This window comes from Teleopsis dalmanni, chromosome 2, assembly GCF_002237135.1.
Source record: "Teleopsis dalmanni isolate 2A chromosome 2, ASM223713v2, whole genome shotgun sequence".
NCBI classification, from domain to species: Eukaryota; Metazoa; Arthropoda; class Insecta; order Diptera; family Diopsidae; genus Teleopsis; species Teleopsis dalmanni.
The window spans coordinates 234,604,897-234,615,171 of record NC_051847.1 but is presented as its reverse complement, the minus strand read 5'-3'; positions in this window follow the sequence as shown (position 1 = coordinate 234,615,171).

The window sequence follows — 10,275 nt, the reverse complement described above, 5'->3', positions numbered from 1 at the left end:
CTTTATTTTATCATTTTAATTTAGGGCATTTTTCAGAACTAGTTTCACATCTCTTATAAGATAAATAGGAGAGTGACTATTAGAAATATTTTTGACAATAATTTTTTTTTTGATCTATCGAATTTTGGTCATAACGGAAATAAAAATAAAATAAAAAAATAATTTATTTATAATAAAATAATTATTTCAGTATATACAAATTATTTTTATTGTAATTACTAAAGAGTTTTATGACAAGTTTCTAGGAGCGTTCAGTGGTTTATATGATTTAAATCTGAGCTATCATTAGATCGCACAGTCTAAGGTGAAAAGACATTATGATAGAATGAGATTATTTGGTATCAGTCAGGAAATGATGTTATGAGAGAATGAAGAAACTTATAGCGATGCCAATGAAGGTAAGTTATTGAATAATTATGTTAAAAATATAACATCAACAGATCGCCTAGTCCAGGGTAGAGAGGTGCTACGATAAAATCACTTTAACAAGGATTAGTTAGCTCACTCGGTCTGTGATTAGGGATATTATTATGGAATAAAAGAACTTATATTTATGGCAATCAAGATGAGGTATAAAGCTAAAAATTACCCCCAGGCTGTTGTTACATAGTAAAGTTTAAAGTGAAAAGATGTTATGATAAAATCATATTATTGGTAATTAGTTAGATCGCGAAGTCTGGGTGAAAAATTGTGCTGACGAAATTCCATGATCATGAATCAATTATATCGCACAGTCTAAGGTGAAAAGATGTTATGATGAAATCAGGAAACTTATCACTAACTTATTATTAGATTGCGTGGTCTCTATGAAAAAGTATGACAACGAAATGATAAAAACATAAAAGATGTTACAAAAAGATGTTACAATGAAAACAGGAAACTTATCATTACGTTTAAGGTAAAACGTTGATGAACATAGTAAAAACTTATCTGAGATTGTAATTAAAGCAATTAAAGTTAAGGTAAAAAGATGTTAAGATGGTCTCAAAAGAAGATAGGAGAACTTTATCTTGAATTTGCGAAAGCTAATGTGCTGAATACTTCCGCTTAGTAGAATTATTAATATATTGTTTTTAAATTTTGCAGACTGTATACTACAACACAACATAACGAATTATTTTGTTCTATGTAAAGTATTTCTTTTTATATAATTATAAACATTTTACTCTTTATATATATATATTAAATACAACAATCTTAGTTCTATGAACATCGTTGACAAAAAATTCAAACTCTATGTCCATTACATGTATACAAAATCAATACAAAATATTTATTAAGCACAGGACAGACTATAGCTCTTAAAGACCAAATGTAGGGGTCATTAATAAAATTTTGTTTTTTATTATTGTTTATCGCATACAGCAAACTTTTGATACTGTGGTCAGTTATTGCTTGTCGCATGTGTGTATAGATTTAGATTCTTAGCTCATTAAAAGTGTCTGAGATATAAGTTTGCTTTTATTTGAGTATCTGTTAGCGTGAATATTTGTGCGTATATCTATGTATATGAGTCTGTGTGTATGTGTGTGTGTGTATATGTACAAATTTTGTATCTGCTATCTTATATTTTTACGTATGTTTATGCTGCAGTGTTGCAGCTTTCAGAACTTGAAAGAGGTAACTTCGTTTGCATATGATTTCATTTTATATATTTTATTGGACACCAGATATGTTCTGCTCTCCACTATGGAGTATAATAAAAATCGGTATGCTATTTTAATAAATATATCAAGTTACGTTAAGACGTGTTAAGGAATTTGTGATTTTAACACGTAAAATTTTGTATTAAATGAGGAAAACGTAAATATTCAGCAGCAGCAACAACAACAACATCTTCAACAATATAGAAAACAAAAATGAAAAGTTATAAAAGAAATATTAAATTTTTAATAGAAAGCATACATAGAAAATCTTATAATGAATTATGACTATAAAAGATGAATAACAAAACATTAAAGTTTAATATAATTAACGGTATTGGATTGTCTCATATCGAAGATTTTCTATGCCTTAACGATCTGAATAGGGAAAAGTATGACATTAACTATTAAAAACTGAATTTTTTGAAATAATGTTGAACTGAGTTATGCATTATTGTATTTACATGTAGTTCTACTGTATGCACTACTTATAGAAACGTTTTGAACACTTTTATTTGAAATTAAATGAAAAGATATTTAATTCCAACAATACTTATACCTCCACTAAAATTAAATCATCAAATTTTTATAAAAAATTTTATTAAAATGTCTCACGAATTTTTTGTAGTAAAATTTTTATATACTACAGACCATGTATATTACAACATACAAGGAAATCAGTAGGAAACCTACACCAAAGTCGGTAAGATAATAAATACTCCTCTACACGTTAGTTGAAAATGCTTTAAACTGCAAGTGAAGGCATAAATATGTTCAAAATAGGTTATCCAAATACCAAAAATACCTAACTAACTATTAGTAGTTGGTTAGTTTGTCAAACTTTTATGGAATGAAGTTCATTTGATTGATGGTCAACTACTTTCGAGGTAACAGTATATGACATTTCGCATATTGAATACTTAAAGACATTTATATTTTTTACCAGTTTGGATACGAAAGTCACTTCGAAGTTTTTAATTGGAGGTAGGAAAGATTAACAGTACAATTTCTTTTTTTTTAGGAATTATAGATGCCTTATATACAAACAATTTATTTATGCAAATAATAAGTACGTTTAGATTGACGTAAACTTCATTAGACCCACTCAATATATTTTTAATAAGATCATATTTGGCGTCCATTGTATATTACAATGTATGTTAATTTAATTCATCATGTTGCCAAAATAAAAGATATATTATGTGTAGTATTCAAATATCTTTAGATCTCTCCAACAGAACCACGGTCAGTGGTCTTATGTGGTTGCTCATTTTTTTAAAAAATATTTTCAATAACAATATAATTTAAAATCGCATCACTTAGTCACATATTCAGAACATATAGGTTTTGTAAAATGTGTTTATGTATTCATCTCTAGTAACTCTAATACAGATATACTGTAAAGGTTTCATCCAAACAGCGTAATTAGTTTAAGCATTTTCGATCAAGCCCAGTATAATTTTTGTACATTGAAGTTACTAGTTGTGCCCCAGAACTTTCAATATGATTAAATAGATCTATATAGCAGCTTTATATAGGATAACTTTATCACGGATTCTCATATCATATATTGGATCTAGCACTCAATTTATTTTCTTTTTTGCTTCTGCATTCAGTTCTTCCTTATTACTTATTAATTTTTCTTTGTTTATTCTTTAAGTGAATAAATAATAGTAAAAGCTCATAATCGTTGGAATAAGTTTTAGAAACAAGATTCAGAAAAGTGTGGTTTCCTCACCTCATAGTAAATACGATGTGAGTGGGCTTTTCAGTATTGATTTTATTTTTCAATATTCGAGCTAAATTTTTATAATATGAACTCCTTCTTGAATGAACCTTGAAGTAACTGTAGCTAATTGAGATGAAGAGGTGAGTACGCTATCAATTGGGTATGTTGTTAGAGACACGTATTTATGGAACGGTATGAAGGGTATATAGAAAGGTAAAAAAAATTTTTGTTTTTTGTTTTTAAGCTTCTTGATTTAATAAAATAAAAATATATTTTAAATATCATAATAATTGTTATTTATATTTTGTTAATTATTTCAATTTTTTTAAACGAAAGTGGTATAAAATAATTGCGATATGGGTTTGTTAAGGGTAAATACTGCATATAAAATTTACTATAATAATGGAATTTACTATAATAAATTTACCTATAGTCCTTCAATCTTTAAAATGACACTAGATTTTGACTTATTTTTTTTTGTTTTTGTAATAAAAATCGATTGTTTGAGTTGGTAATAATTAGTCTCCTAAAATGATATCAGTCCAATTAATAATACTATCCGTTAATGAATAGCTTACTATCTACAAATTGGCAGTAGGCTGCAAGCACCTTAAAAATATATTACAATTTTAAAAGTTTATTGTGGAAACTTCTAGGTCATTTTATTATATATTTTAAATATAAAGATTAAAAGAACATTCTTCGTAAAAATGAAACACATTATTTTGTGATGAGTTTGTGGCATTCGAAAATATGTTATATTAAACATGTTTTAACTCGATTTAGCATTTTTACTTTCGTAGCTTTATACATTATATGAACTTACTGAGGTAAATTAGTGGCATATTTTGTCATTATGATACATTTTAACAACACTTTTTGTGATTTTTAACTGCACACGTTATGGTAATATAACGTGGATATGTAATATGTTATATTAAGTATAATACTTGGAAGATGTTCTGAATTACTTCCACAAAAAGTGCTGTTATACTTCATCATAATGACGGCATATGTCACTAATTTACTTAAATTAGTTCATATAAAGTATAAAACTATTAAAGTAGAAGTGCTAAATTAAATTCAAACAATTTTAATATAACATATTTTCGAATACCAGAAATTCATCACAAAATAATGTGTTTCATTTTCACGACGAATAATATATATTTAAAGTTATAATGCATTTTAATGGTGCTTGCAGCCTAATGCAAACTTACGGATAGTAAGCTATACAAATTCGGATAATATTATTAATTAGAATGATATAACTTTTAGAGAGTAATTATTATCATTACATTCAATCGATTTTTATCACAAAAAAAAATAATTCAAAATCTAGGGTCACTTTAATGATTGCAGGACTATAAGTAAATTAAAGACAGTAAATTCCTTAAGTTACTGTCACACTTCGCCATTATTTTATACGACTTTAGTTTAAAAACTGAAGACACTCCATGCTAAGCCTTGATTTCAACTAATAAGAATTGAATGTTTTCATTACTAATTGGATATCAGTTAGACTGGACACTCCGTGGTCCCGATTGTTAAGTTCAAGGTTGAAACTTCACCTCAGTCTAACATATAAGTTTTAGTTTGAGGTATAGTTGTGTTTTTATCTAGCGCTTATCATGAACATATTGATCATTTTTCTTTCGTATTGATTTAACAGAAAAAACCGATATTCTTCTGTCTACGAGACGACACATGTCGCTAAAAGTCGAGATGAATGCATGGGGACATCGAGATGAGAATGCGTTAGGGATGTTTGAACCTAATCTTCGCTTAGAAAAAAATGGGAAACTAAATTTGTACAATAAAACTTGGATAGAATTGCATTAATATTCCTTTAATGACAACAATAGTTTGACTGATGAACATAAGGCAATAAGTATTGAGCAAATTAGAGAGTCTTGAATAAGTCTTTAAGAGCAAAGATTTTTTGGTTTTTAAAAATACTCTGACAAGTGCTTTAGATGTCTATGCCTATTTGTATTTATTTTGATCCGCATATATATGAATTCTTAAGTTCTTTTGGGGAGAATATAGCCATTAGTTAGCAGTTCTATAAAAGTATATCTTCATCTCACTTCAAAGTGGAAAATATTTTGTTCGACTTTTGAATATAAGCTTTTCGGTTCAGTACATCAACGCATGCATATACGATAAATACTTACAAATCATATATATAACATATAGGTATGTATATGTATAGAATGTAGGTATGTATATAATTAGATACTCGTGTATTTTACAAAATGCAAACAAAAACATTTTGATATTTTTATAGCCGTGGTTTATAAAGGGAACAACTTTATTTTGAGGTTTTACTGCGTGGTTGTTTTGAAAATTTTATGTTTTTTATATATGAAAATTATTCATGAGTTTATTAAATATTGTGGAACAAATACAAGTAATTAAATATTTTCTTTATATAAAACGAAAGTTGCCATAAAAATATTTATCATCTTTAATTTCTTAATTCTGTGATAAAAATTCTCAATATTCTTCGCATTTTGAGCAATCAAAGCAAACGTTTTGGTCGCATTGTTTGAACAAGAAATTTTTTATGGCATTTTTATGAGCGAATTAATAAAATTGTCAGAAGGAAATTAACGCTCTTCAAAAAAATTTAACTAATTTATGGAATTAACGTCTTTCATGGCACTTTACTACTCTTCCCTAAATCCAAAGACATTTTAGTGGTTTTCTCTTCTTATTGTCTGAGTAACTACAGAGGTTTTGTGCCTAATCATATGTTTTATATATGGAATATTGTGAGTTGGACGAAAAAGTCATTAAAATATACATTTGCATTTAATTTACCATATTGAAAGCAAAAAGGGTCGTAAAATATTTCAGAGCTTTACGACTAGGGAAATACCTTTGTTCTGCCACCGTAAAACCCGAAGTAGTGATTTTTCGTCAATGAATTTACAGCTATTTTGCTATAAATCTGTGGCCGCTTAGTTGCATTTATGGTCTCACTTTTGGGAAATAATTTTCCCAACAACCATGACTTATTGAGTTTTGTTTTTTGGAACATAAATTGCATTTTATAACAGATTACAGATTTTTATTTAATAACAACATTTTTTAGTATATTATCGTTACTTTTCAAACACCAAAATAATGGATTTTCTTCGTGATCCCCGCCGAAAGTCATAGATAAAAAGAAAAAGTCGGCATTAATTTTATGCATTTCATGTGAAAAAAATAAGAAGTGAGACTATTATAATGTTTTTAATTTATTTATGATTTTAAAACATCCACAATTATAATAAATATTCACTTAGACAAGAAAAACAAATTCTTGAGTGTTATTTTTATAATAATTAAGCAAAATCTAAAATAATAATTACTTTAAACAAAAATGAAGGAAGCTTTAATTATATTTACAACATAATGTATACATTTACTTCTTTTATAATTGAAGATTATTTACTTTTAACTGATATAGTATGCCAACTCTCTTAACGACAGCAGATCAAAATCAAATCAAAGCATTCAAAAGGAAGGTGCTGAGAAAGATTTATGGTCTCATCCGCCTGAACCACGAAGTGTTTCATCGGCTATTGCAACTTTGTAACGGTGAAGATACTGTAAAGTTCGCAAAGTCGCAAAGCTTGAGATGGATCGGACACGTCATCAGAATGCTGGATGATAGATCACAAAAGCGATCTAACCCGTATAACGACCGCAGCATAAGATGACTCGACAACGCGACCGATTACATAAAAAAATAGGTATCCAAAATTAGAGGTCATGCAATGCAGAATGAAAAAAGCTGGTTGAAGCAATTAAAGGTTACTCCGCGCTATAACGCTGATGATGATGATGCAAACTTTCTTAACAGATACCCTTCTAGGAACAACTCAAACTTTTTGATAGGATATCCACTTACAAAGATTGACTGAAGATGAGTACAAGAGAAAACTTTTCTTCAACTTATTATTTTTATTGAATTCCTGAATGTTCACTATATTGTTTAGAAACTCACGAATTTAAACATCAATTTTCGTTGTTATAGTTCCATAGTATTCTACCATTCTATGCATATAAAAATTAGTTTCGTTCGTCAAAAATTGACCAACATTTTCTCTAACCTCTCACAACACTATATTTATTTTAACGCCCCTCCTTTTATATCTTCACATAATAAAATAATAGAACTAGTTCTTTAATATCACCCACCGAATCTAAGTCAAATCTGTAACATTTCCCTATTAATATCAAAACTTACTGTCATATTCCTAATAAATTCACAACAAACAAAAAAATTATTAATTTAATACACATAATCGCTTTCATTTAATATATAAGTCCATAGAGATATATTTAAATACAGATATAGGTATCTTGTAATAAATTAAATCGTTGAATAAACAATAAAAACCTTAATATAATTTATTAACATAGCAAAATATTCAATCGAAATTCATTCTTAAAGCAATTTTCATTTTCAATTGTAAATCTTGAGCGAAATGTACAACACTCCAGATTAATTTTGAACACTCTAGATATTTTGCCAGAGTAATAAGTTTACTCTAAAATTAACAGTTGTTTTATATGAGTTCACAAATAAAGTGTGATTTGATTCGATATATGTATTTAGGAGGAATATGAATTCCTGCAAACACATCTACAAATAGTTAGTTTACTCTAAAAATGTTGAATTGGACAATATAATTTGGCAGATTAAGAGTAAATCTACATTGAATCCAAAATTACCCATTGAAAATGCTATAAATATCAATTGCCAAACGAAAAAAGAAACAGAAGTAAATTGATTAAGCTACAGATATATTATACAATTAGTATATTTTTCATAGTATGTCAATACTTTTCCCAACAATATATTGATAGGACCTTACTATTGGATATGATATAGTACAAAATCATTTAAACGTACCGTAAAGGACATCTTGTAGTATTGGATGCTTCTGAAGTGATTTTCGATGACAGCACATGGCTGACAACAGCTCAACCATAAATTGACAGACGTATGGTCAGCCAAAAATTCAATTAATTAAAATAATATAAAAAGAATTTTTGTTGTTGTAGTTTACTACTTTTCGAAATCTTTATATGGACGTTCATTATCAAAGTGTCCAAAGGCTCTAGTTTGTTCGCACAAATATTCTCATTTGTATAAATGCACAAAAAAAAGTCTAGGAATCCAGTGATAAGAAAACGCATGACCTTGAGATTTCTCATGAGAGTTAGCCCTTGAACAAAATATAAAATAACACGTCCAAGAGGTTTCTCACATAATAAAGCCAAAACAAAAAGCTTTACATGACTTGTGTTACCGTTCTTTTGAACCAGTATCTCAGCTATCCAATCTTCTGAATATATCAGCTTGTCGAAAACCTCCTTAGCATTATATATTTTATTAATCAATGTTTTATACAATGTATCTGCCTTTTCTCTTCCTTCTATTCCAGGTCTGTCCGATTACATATGTAAATCTGATTGTAACTTATCCTTTCTATCTCATTCCTAGTTGAATTTGCATATGCTTTTAGGAGTTTCATTGTAATCTCTGCCTCGACCGTACTGCGTACCAGTACGCTTGCCTCGACCGCGAAAACTCTTATCAAAGTGTAGTTGGTGCAACATTTACTGCATCTGCATTGCATGCAGCAAATAAAATTGCGCAACAATAAAGCTTCAATATTGCTCGGGATGCTGTGAGTGTTGTTGTTGCTGTTGGTTTGCGCTTTGCTCTGGTACTCTGGTGTGTAATGCTGTGTAGTGCAGTGTAGTATCGTATAATGTTGTGCTGTTTTGCATTGATAGTATTGAACTTGTACTTTTTTACTTTTCTTAACAAATTGCTTCCGTACCTGCAGCAAAATTCTTTTTAAATTGCTTGCTTCAATGTTGCTGCATGTAATTTCCTAACAAACCTTGTTTTAGTTGTTTTTGTTTATTATTTGCTGATTGCTTACATTATTGGTAATTTTCATATTAAAATCAACTTACCACTTTATATCAAAAATATAATAAATTCTGCAAATACTGGTACATTTAATGTTATTGTGTGTAGAACATGTGTAAATTGAATTGAATTTTGAGATTTTAAACAATTTGAAGCTGGCACGGGAGCTAGTTAAAAACTTGTAAAGTGATGAAATATTATATCATTATATCACAGTTTGCATTTTAAACATAACTGCTTATTTATTAATAAATTTTTAATCTAATAATAACCCTTACTTTATTTGTGTCACAAGCTCAACATTTATTATCAAAAACTTTTTATGTTAATTTAACAAAATTTAATTAACTAAATAATATCTATAAAATTTTATTTAAAATGAAAGAAAACAGACTTCTACAAAGTTACATTTCAATTTAGATACTCTGTTATGATTTTCTGGTCCTTTGAAGCTCGAAGATATACCTTTTAGATTAGCTATAATATCGAAATTTGAATTACGGTAGTTCTCCAATCAAAACCGATCAACATGCCATCAACGGAAATCAAATAAAACAGCAGACCCTTCTCCGTTTCGATAAAGGCGCTCTGATCTCTGAATGGCATTATAAGTATTGCCAAAGGTTCTAAGTGATTCTAACCCTTGGGTTTTTAAATATACTTCAGCCTAAGTGTATCCTTTGGGATTGGCGCTATAACCTAACCTATTCTAGGCACTCTGACACTAGTTTGCGAATCCATGATCTAGAATTCTTATATCATGAACAAACCACTTTATTTTGAGGAATTCTGGGTAAATTCCACCTAGACAATATAATATTTTTCGAAAAATATAGAAAATATTTTTTTAGTATTTCCCTTCGCCAATCGTGCGCCCGTCACTATAAGATAGTTTTGTCATGCTATTTAGATTACGGTTGCGCTGGTACAATAGGTCTCTTCTGGCCGCAGTACCGGCT